Source organism: Eptatretus burgeri, chromosome 15, assembly GCF_056783735.1.
Source record: "Eptatretus burgeri isolate ZD-2024b chromosome 15, Ebu_testis_v1, whole genome shotgun sequence".
NCBI lineage: Eukaryota > Metazoa > Chordata > Myxini > Myxiniformes > Myxinidae > Eptatretus > Eptatretus burgeri.
In genome coordinates this window covers 45,188,362-45,199,363 of record NC_140975.1, presented here as the reverse complement: position 1 = coordinate 45,199,363, position 11,002 = coordinate 45,188,362, and the positions used below count along the sequence as shown (strand labels likewise).

Below are 11,002 nucleotides of genomic sequence, written 5' to 3'. Positions count from 1 at the left end.
CGAATTTCGTCAACCACAACAATATATATATATATATATATACATATATATATATATATATATATATGTATATATATATATATATATATATATATATGTGTATATATATATATGTATATGTATATATATGTATATATATGTATATATATATATATATGTATATGTATATATATATGTATATATGTATATATATATATATATATATGTATATATATATATATATATATATATATATATATATATATATATGTATATATATATATATATATATATGTATATTGGATTATCGCCACTCCGGTGTGCGGACGGCCGCCTTTATGCCGATTGCGGCCGAGCGCGCCCACCGAACGTGGCAATCCATTCGCAGCTTTTCGGATCAACGCCGAAACCCAGCTACGGGTGTTGTTAACCACACCATAGATCAGCCAACTCTTCTGTCCACGCGCTTCAGGGTTGATCGCCAAATTGTCGATGTACCTAATTATTCGCGCAGACAGAAATGCCAGGGATCTACACCTCAATGGAGCCTGCACGAAAACGAGCCGATTTAAGCAGCTCGTTCCGTTTGCGATTGCCGAGCAGTTTTATATCACCAAGCCCTGTCGGACCCGATTATCTTATCGGTGTTAAAAACCAGCTAATATTCTAAACGCAATTACGGCAGTTCAGTGGAGGAAGGGACGCAACGAGCAGGTGAATATTCAAACAATAGGGGACATTTATTTCCAATGCACATGTGCAAGCAAGGCAATGAATGGGGGTAGGGGACAAGACACGAGCAAGAAAACCTACAGCCGTTATCTATTTACCATGCACATGCACTTAGTCAGTTCACTACTTAAGGACAAGGCGCCACAGACTTCCATGCAAAAACCCCAGAAAAGAAAGAAGAGAACTGGGCTCGTTAGCCTTTAATGTTCCTCAGAGCTGGGATGACCGAAGGAGCTCCGCAAGGCCGTGCAGGTTACCTTCATCACCCTTGAGGCGACTCGATGGTCTTTTCGTCGGCGACCCTCCGTATGTCTTGGTTGTCCAAGCGGCAGCTGTTGTAACGGCGGTTCGGTTGGTCCAGGGCCTAGCAGTCCGGCCTGGTCGATCGGGCCTGGTCGACGACGCTTCAGAGGAGCGAAAGGGCCTTGCTCTTTTTGAGTTGATGCTCTTTAAGAGCCTGTTCACTCCTCAGCGTCGCTCGGACCGTTATTTAGCTGGCTGGCGACTTCTCTCCGGCTGCAACTCGACCAACTCTGGCACTCTCCACACCGACTCCTCTGAGCTGGACTCCACACTCCACCTGACTCCAAACTCCACTGCAGGCTCGACTCTCTGGACTGTAACGGCCCAGCCCAACTCTGACTCTCGGCGTTTCAGCCCGGCCTTTTATCAGGTTCGGGGGGGGGGGGCACTTGGTCTTTCACCTTCGACCCTTCATCCCCGGCTGGCTCCACCCCTTTCATCGTTTTGATCCATTTTGCCGTCAGACGCGGACATGTTTGAGATCATTCTCACAACGCGGCAGTGTTTGAAAACACCCTGCCGCTGCCGAGGAAGCCATGGTGCTTGTCCACGGAGATGCTGTTTGTTGGGGATGCCGCTGCCGGTGAAAAGATGGCGGCGCCGTGGAGATGCTGGTGAGGAGATATTGTTTGTTTGTTGAAATGTTGTTGTTTGTGGAGATGATGTTGTTTATGGAGATGATGGTGAGGACTTGTTGTTTGTGGAGGTGATGGTGAGGAGATGTTGTTTGTTTTAAAATAAAGATAGAAAAAAAATAAAGGCTAGCTCAAAGATGCACAGCCCGGTACACGAATAAATCCCGTTAGACAATGGTGGGGAAATCTAACCTGGAACACACACTTATCGACATAACTGATCTTCGGGGAACCTGAATGGTGTTCTGTAAATTTCCACAACCGTAACAATATATATATATATATATATATATATATATATATATATATATATATATATAAATATATATATATATATATATATATATATATATATATATATATAAATATATAGTTGAAAGTGTGTCTGTTTCTCTGTGACCTATGCACGCGAAAAGTACTGGACTGATCCTCACCAAACTTCACATGCTCACAGAACATGTACCCCGGAGTGTCCCGATGTAAAGGAATTGTACTGCGACTTCTGGTTTCCGAATTATGACGTCATCACCTGATTTCGTAACGTTAATTTTTCAAGTTCAGCCGATTGACATGGGGTCAATGCCATATACAATATATCTCGCATATGATTTTAATTTTTTTTGTTTGACTGTTTGTTTGTTTGTCTGCACGCGCTAATCTCCTGACAGGTGAAAGATAGGAGCTAACCACTGAAACAAAAAATGTCGGGATGGGCCACAGGAAGGTTATAGGCTATGTGGCAAGGCCCCTCGGCCGGGGGGGGGGGGGAGGGAGGAGGTGTGTTTCCCGCTCACCAACCCCCTTAGCCTATGACTGCCATGGCCCAATAGGGAACTACTGATACTGTGCTCGCATCAGAGATATGTATAGAAGATTAAATTCATTCAAAAAGAACCCGGGCAGCGCCGGGTGCATTCACCTAGTATATCTATATATATAAAGTTGAAAGTGTGTCTGTGTGTTTCTCTGTGACCTCTGCACGCGCAAAGTACTTGACTGATCCTCACCAAACTTCACATGCTGACAGAACATGTACCCGGGATTGTCCCAATGTAAAATAATTGTACTTCCGACTTCCAGTTTCCGAATTATGACGTCATCACCTGATTTCGTAACGTTAATTTTTCAAGTTCAGCCGATTGACATGGGGCCAACGCCATATATAATATATCTAACATATGATTTTAAGTTTTTGTTTGTCTGTTTGTTTGTCTGCACGCGCTAATCTCCTGAAAGGTGAAAGATAGGAGCTAACCACTGAAACTAAAAATGTCGGGATGGGCCCCGGGAAGGTTATAGGCTACATGGCAAGGCCCCTCGGCTGGGGGGGAAAGGGGGTGTGTTTCCCCCTCAACAACCCCCAAAGCCTATGACTGCCATGGCCCAAGAGGGAACTACTGATACTGTGCTCGCGTCAGACGTCAGACAGACGCGTCGCGTAAGGAAGATTAAATTCATTCAAAAAGAACCCGGGCAGCGCTTGGTGCATTCACCTCGTGTGTGTGTGTGTGTGTGTGTGTGTGTGTGTGTGTGTGTGTGTGTGTGTGTGTGTGTGTGTGTGTGTGTGTGTGTGTGTGTGTGTGTGTGTGTGTGTGTGTGTGTGTGTGTATATATATATATATATATATATATATATATATATATATATATATATATATATATATATATATATATATATATATATATATATATATATATATATATATATATATATATGGACATTTATATACACTGCCGTTCTAAAGTTTTAGAACATCCCCATTTTTCCAGTTTTTACTGAAATTTAAGCAGTTCAAGTCCAGTGAATAACCTGAAATGGTACAATGCTAAGCAGTAAACTGCCAGAGGTTAAATAAAAAGTTTAGATTACCAACAACTGAATAATAATGTAAATTTCAGAGTTGTTAAAAAACGGCCCTTTTCAGGGAACAAGTAATGGGTTAGCAACTGCAGCTATTCTGCAGCAACGGAAGTAAATTAAGTCTTGAAAGTTGATGCAAACAATTCCCACAGGTGTCCCAACTTTTGTTCCTCAGTTACAAACCCTCTGTCTGTATAAAAGCAGTGTTGGAACAGACTGTGTTACAACACCCTCTGCAGCATGATTTGGACAATATTGCACTGCAGGAAGTAGTATATTGCTATCATAATGGTGAGAAAAAGACAATTAACAAAGGAAGACAGACAGACCATTCATGATAACCCTTAAAAGTGTCAGTCTTTCCTTTTGAGAAATTCCAAAGCAAGCTCGGGTGTCAGTGAGTCCAGTTTCCTACACCATCAAAAGGCACTTGGAAATTGGAGGAAACTCTGGCAGGCCCAAAGCCACAACACAATCAGAAGACATGTTTCTGAACGTCAACAGCTTGCATGATAGGCGGGTCACAGGACAGCAGCTTCAAGCACAGCTTAACACTGGTTGAAGTAAGGAAGTCTCAGTTTCAACTGTGAAGAGAAGACTTCGAGCTACAGATTTGACAGGTCGAGTGGCAGTAAGAAAGCCATTGCTGAGATGGCAAAATAAGAAAAAGAGGCTTACCTAGGCCATGAAGCACCACCAGTGGACTACTGAAAACTGGAAGAAGGTCTTATGGATGGATGAATCAAAATTTGAAATCTTCGGTTCATCACGCAGGGTTTTTGTCTGCCGTCGAGTAGGCGAAAGGATGGTTCCTCAGTGTGTGACACCAACTGTCAAACATGGAGGAGGAAGCATGATGAACTGGGGCTCTTTTGCTGGATCCAGAGTTGGTGACTTGCACAGAGTGACTGGCACCCTGAACCAAAAGGGCCACCACAGCATTTTGCAGCGCCGTGCAATACCCTCTGGTCTCCGCATAGTTGGTCAGGGGTTCATCCTACAGCAAGATAACGACCTAAAACATACCTCCAGGCTATATCAGAACTACCTCAGAAGAAAAGAACAAGACGGTAGGCTTCAAATCACGGAATGGCCAGCACAGTCTCTCGACTTAAACCACATCGAGCTGGTTTGGGATGAACTGGACAGAAGGGTGAAAGCAAAGCAACCTACAAGTGCAACACATTTGTCGGAACTTCTGCAACAGTGTTGGGAAGAACTTTCCAAACAATATTTGATTTCCATTGTTGAAAGAATGGCACGAGTATGTTTGGCTGTTATATCTGCAAAAGATGGCTACTTTGATGAGTCAAAAATTTAGATTAAATTTTGTTCAACAAAACGATTCCATGATTTATTTTTTTATCTGCAATTGTTTATTTGTTCTATGCTTTAATTTCAGAGTACATTGAAACATCAAACTGTTTAAATTTCAGTAAAAAATGGAAAAATGGGGGTGTTCTAAAACTTTTGATTGGTAGTGTATATATAAAATATATGCAGGCATTCAGAAAGGTGGATACTTTAAGACCTGAGAGGGCTCTGTTCCAATTTCTGAAGCCTGCACATGGAGATAACAATCAATGGGACACACACACTACACACCTGGCAAATTGTAACGATTATGTTGCGAGTAGCATGGAAAACATTTGATTATTATATTCTCTTGGTAATAAGAAAGAATAAACATGACAATGCTTTCTTTGCTTAAACATGCCTCGTGAGTCACAAATTAGTCAAGTTCGCACATGCATTTTACCACTTTCCATTGTACTGTTTGTACTAAAACCCAAAATGTTTTTTTTTGTTTTTTCCCCCGTGTTGTGAAATGTTTTGTGTTTGGATTTTACCATTCTTACAGGCCACTCAAATAAATAAAATTAACATCTTTTTATCGTGTTTGTTATTGCATACGATCCTCATGACCTGTAGTACTGTGTTGGAAAAACTTATTTTTTTCAATATTATTTTTTGTTTACGCCGCCAAAGTTGCCTGGAAGTTTCTTACTGGTTTCCCCGAAGCACACCGGCAGCTTGTGGTGGCAATTGTTGTGTTTCCAAAACCACATCTTCCCCCAACTTCCACCAAACCCCTCCCTTTCTTCCCTAATACAAGCCTGTAGGTCAAAGTTTCACACGTCAGAGGCTGTCAGCATTAACTTTGATGTTCCACATAGTCACTGTAGCTACCCAAAGCTCAGTGTATTTGGGGCTGCTGGAGGAATATGGGGTGGAGAGATGGAGGGAGATCATGGACCTCTCATCAGTGTTCTTGTTTAAGGGGGTGGGATTTTACAGGCTTAAATAAACAACCGTACAAATGCATGTATTGTACTCGTATTACTTCTGCAATGTTTCCAAACGTTAATAGTTGCAGATGTTCAGAGAAAGGGAGGAGGGGCAGGTAGAGAAAATTCTGCAAGTCAGAGAAGGTAAAACGATCTTGAAACAATCACAAGTGTTCAGCTGAACAGCTGTTTGCAATAATTTGCCTTTACATGTTGAATTGGTTATAAATATTGATTTTAAAGTTGATCTGGAAGGTATTAAGAAATGGTCATGAAACGATGTTCATTATGTTGTTGCTAAGAGTGATTGAATGTGTTGTTGGGAGTTCGAGGTTTTTTGGGTAGGATGAACCGAGTGTTCTATATTCATTATCTCCTCCACTAACCTGAGAACCTCCCAGGCTTTGAGCTAAAATATCAGAGCCTCATCCTCTTGGAGCTGGATTCTAAACAAGAGAGGTGATGATGAGCACGTAACAAGGAATGGCTTAACCACACACCACCTAATCTTAAATCCGGTCAGAGGTTGATTTCAGGTAGGATTTAGTTTGCTGAAGAACAGGTGTGCATCACTTGCATTTGTGTTGCAAGAGTCATTGTCCCCCGCCCCTCCGACAAGGTTGGAGACGATGGACAATAAAACGATCTCCGTCCGACTGACCGACCGATCATCTGTCCATGTACTTTTGCATACGCGATATTTCAAAAACCGTTCAACATTTAGCTTTGATATTACAGATATCTAGTCTTCATACCACCCAAAAGGTGGTGGACCTAGAGTATCAGCTCCTTGTTTCTCCTTGCAGTAAGGAGTGCTGAAACTTGTGGAGTAGAGCACAGGAGTTGCAAATCTTACTCAAAAAAGCCATGATGAACCCTTGATTGAGAGATTCAATCACCATCTAAAATAAGCAGGATAAGCCTAGTATGGGCTTAGTGGTTCGGGTAGCTGGCTTGGGATCTTAGGGTCCTGAGTTTGAGCCCCTGTCCCTCATTGAATTAACACCAGGTGGGGTTGAGTCAGCCTGTCATCCTTCTGAGGTCAGTGAAATGAGTACCAGTGTACTGGTAATAGGGGCATTACATCAGTGGCATAGCCGCACCCTCACCCAATGATGCTATCTGCAGCCGTGTGCTGCATACAAAGGCGGAGGAGTCAGCAGGATTAGTTATCAGAATCGTTGCATTGAAAAATATGCAGAATAAGATTATTGACTGCTCTTTTTGCAGATATCAAATTTGAAAGTTTGACCAATTCGTTATGATCTGTAAATGTGGCTTTTTGCAAACGACATGACATTGTCATACAGAACGCCATCCCACTGATAGATAGATAACAGATGGATCACTCTGGATATGATTAGATGCTGCTCTGATAAATGGAGCATGACCTTCAATCATGGAAAGTCTCACAATGCTGCTCCAGAATGATCGTCAAACTGACCCACCTATCGATTTCCAGTCAGCCACTGGAGGAGGTTCTACTTCTTGAACTTTCAGGCCTCACCATCGGTCGTGATGTCTCTTGAGCTGACCATATCATAAAGCGAGCCTCCCGAGCAAGTTTCAGATTTGGAATCCTATGTTCCAAGTTTTTCATTGAAAAATCAGAACTGCCCAGTTTGGAAGGCCTTTGTCTGTAGCACAATGGAGTGCTCTTCTCCCCCATTGGGCTGACACCCCAGCATCACATCTGTCTGTTTGTTTGTTTTGTGGACAATGTCGAGGCTCATGGGGGAGCTAGAACACAGAATGGATCAAGACGTAACAGAAGAAAAGAAACAGTAGAAAGAGAGCGGGTGGTGGGGGAACACATCAACAGCAGGGATGACGGACAAGGTTCTATGGAATCTAAAGCTGTCGCGATGATTGCAAATTCCTTCAATGAGGCCAAAGCACAAGGCCTGTTTCTCACACATCCGAGACAGGTTGGAGGCCTGTTTTTTTTTTTTTTTTAATCTTTCCTCAGGTCAAGCTCCCTCTTCTCTCTCAGCCCTTTGACCCTCCCCAGTGTCTTCAGGATACAGTTATTATTCCAGTATCCCCATCCTGGTTAAACTTCCAAAATACAGACTGACTGTACATACAGATGATGAACAAAAATGGAAACACCAGGGTACACAGGCCGTACAACATATACGCAAAGTATGGGGCCACCACACGTATGCGACCAGCACGTGAAATATACAAATCACTTCCCGGCAGTTCTTTTGTCGTGTATATTGAAGCGGGCTGTGGCTTGAGTTTGGTATTAAGAGCCAGCATGGCAGCAAGAGGAGACATCGGTGACTTTGAACAGGGTGTTAATTGTTGGTGTGCATTTAGCAGATGCTTCAGTGACATTTAGATTCCCATAGAGCATTTGTGGGACTGTCGAGACAGGCACCTAAGACAGCGGTTTCTGTCTCCGTCAAACCGACGTGAATTGGAGGACTTCCTTGTGGAAGAATGGTGCCACGTTCCTGCAGAACAGTTCTAGACCCTGTTAACTGTATGTCACATCTAACACCCGATGAAGTGACATTCCGTTGGTGTTTTCATTTATTTTTCTTTTGTCCACAACCTGTATCTCAACTCTTTTGTTCCTTGCTTTTCCCATTTGTGGAATAAGAGGCTATTGAATCCCACTCTTCCTTCAAAGGTTTCAAGCAGGTAGTGCACCCCCATATCATGTAATTCCCCCCTTGCCCCCTCCCCTATCCATGCCCACAATCATTATTATTTCCACTAACCCTTCATAACCCAACCCTCTTCCTTACAGGTTGCTCTGTTTCCTTCACTCCTCTTTTCGTGGTTGTTCATTCCCTTGTCTGTTGTGTCGTTGTTGCCGCACTGCGAAGTGCCTCCATCTTGGGGAAAAAAGGGGAGAATGATGTTGGGAGGTTGTGTCACAGGGCAAGATAAATAAGTGAACTGTGCATGCAGCAAGGAGTAGCAGGATGTAACAGTATGGAGGTGGAGAGGGAATTGGTATAGGTGAAAGAAAGTGTAGTTCAGGTGTGTAATAAACATATTGGAGCAGGTAGATGATTTTCCTCGAAATCAAATATGGAAATGGGTACACAGGTTGCTTTACAGGAATGAACTGTCAACGTAGCATGATTCCAAGGGATGCCTAGGCATGCGCGCACATGCACACACACTCACACATATACACACTGTTTAGCTAAAGGAAGAACCTTATTAAATTGTAAGGAATTGACATTTTCTGACTGCTCGGATCAACAGCTAGCTTTCATTCTTCATGGAGGTTTCGACACTTTCAGCTCAGAACCTCTCCAAAAATGGGTCTGCACCACAGTAATGGATCTATACCATGGCATTGGGTCTGCTTCACCAGATCCACAACCTCAACAGTGTCCAGTCAGTCAACCCAGCAATGCAACTTCACTCTTCAAACTTTCTACTTACAGCTTCACCAGAGATGTTTATCTTGTTTACTAAAGAGTTTAACATTCAGCATTACATATTGTTGCGGTTCTGCAAAACCGTCACTTCCCAAGGCAATGGCAGACAACATATAGTGGTCCCGAGACAGTTATTTCATTAGTACTCGTTTTAGATAGCCCTTCCCTCATGTCCACTGGGTTTATGGAACAAAATGTGTTGTGAGGATTTTCAGTCAGGTATTTTTCCCCATTATTTATTGTTTTATCCTTTATTTTATTTTACTTCACACACCGCGGGTTGAGAGACATAATGTTGTAACTGCATTTTTGGCGGGGTTGAATAAAATGGCTCTCATGTCTTTCCAACACCATATTTCATGGGTTGAGAGACATGATGTTGAAACTGAAAATTTCCCATTTCCTGCAAATCGCTAATGAAAGATAAATATGGTGTTGAAAGACATGAGAGCCATTTTATTCAACCTCACCAAAAATGCAGTTACAACATTATGTCTCTCAACCCGTGACACGACCTTTCCTTCATGCAACCATACAGGCCATAACAACAGGAAAGCTCATTAGCATATGTGGTCAAAACCCATTCAAACCTCGCGCCATTCTCAAACGGACACTCACCTCAGACCTTCGCCGAACTCGGACTCCAATGCTACAACATTTATACAACTCCTCCAATGCCTTCATAAAAATCCCCACATCATCGGAACACATAATAGGTAGCATAAACATTTACACGAACAGACTTATTTACACTCACGTTAAGTCTATTCCTCTCACACTTTCTTTCATTTGTTTCCAAAATCCCCTGACACAGCTTTACACATTCCTCTCCACCTCATCTGCCAATCACCACACATCTCATCTCACCTCCTCCAATCATGCACCTTAGATACCTTCAGTTTTCCTCCCTCCTCCCCCTCCTAAGCGACTGGGAAGCGTGGACCCGTCGGCCATGCCAGGTACAAAAAGAGGTCGCCAAAACCTCATTCTTTTCTCATCTCTCTTTGCTTTCTAATTTATTCGGGTATGTGTCTGATGGCACCTGCTTTGTTAGTATAAGATGAGCCTGTAGAAGTTTAGTATCAGAATAGCTCTGCCCTGTGTCTTTGTCTTGTAAATATTTGCATTTCTTTTGCCGCACCTCATCAATCCTTGCTTTCCCCTGCTGTACATATTACTTTGTAATAAAACGTCATATTATTCCACATGCCTTTCCTCGACATCGCTTTATAAATAAAATGCTCTCATTGTGAACGTACCCAGTTCATCCTGTCTTTTCCTACATTAATCCAGCATGGTTCATGCAAAGTTATCTGGGAAGTTCTGCCTACACACTTTGCTCTTATTAGCCAAGTGCATACTCCCAGCTCCGCTTAGCTGCACCTGATCCAGTGAGTAATTGGAGTATGCATCGAGGGCATGAGCCCTCCCCTTCCCTCCCACCTTGTGTGGCTGTCCACACAAGAGGTATCACACAAGGTAGTGTAACCCTGTAGGATTGGCAGTGCCAATAAGTGCTCGTGGATGCTTCGCAACCCGCTGGAGCATGAACTTATTCGTGCCCAGTGGCCTCAGTACCAGGTGTCCGGGTGGAACCCAAGCGCTTCCCCTCGTGGTCAAACTCGAACCCCAGATCCAAAGCAATATATTGAATAATACTCATCACACTTTCTATTGCATAATAATCCATTAAATCATGCTAACCCTACTTTGCACACACTGTACATAATACCAACCACATCCACTATGCTTACCATTGAATCGAGCTCTTGTTCAAATACAGAAACTATCATTGTA

The 11,002-nt window shown here is 42.7% G+C and overlaps 1 protein-coding gene across 1 annotated transcript in view; it reads right to left on the bottom strand.

Annotated features, from left to right (window-relative positions):
* Window positions 1-5,621, bottom strand: part of CYBC1 (cytochrome b-245 chaperone 1) — a 46,409-nt gene extending 40,788 nt beyond the window's left edge. Inside the window, exon 1 of the mRNA XM_085858311.1 lies at window positions 5,519-5,621. The gene's annotated coding sequence lies outside the window, so the exon portion shown is untranslated. The remainder of the gene's footprint in view (window positions 1-5,518) is intronic.
* Window positions 5,622-11,002: the final 5,381 nt, after the last annotated feature.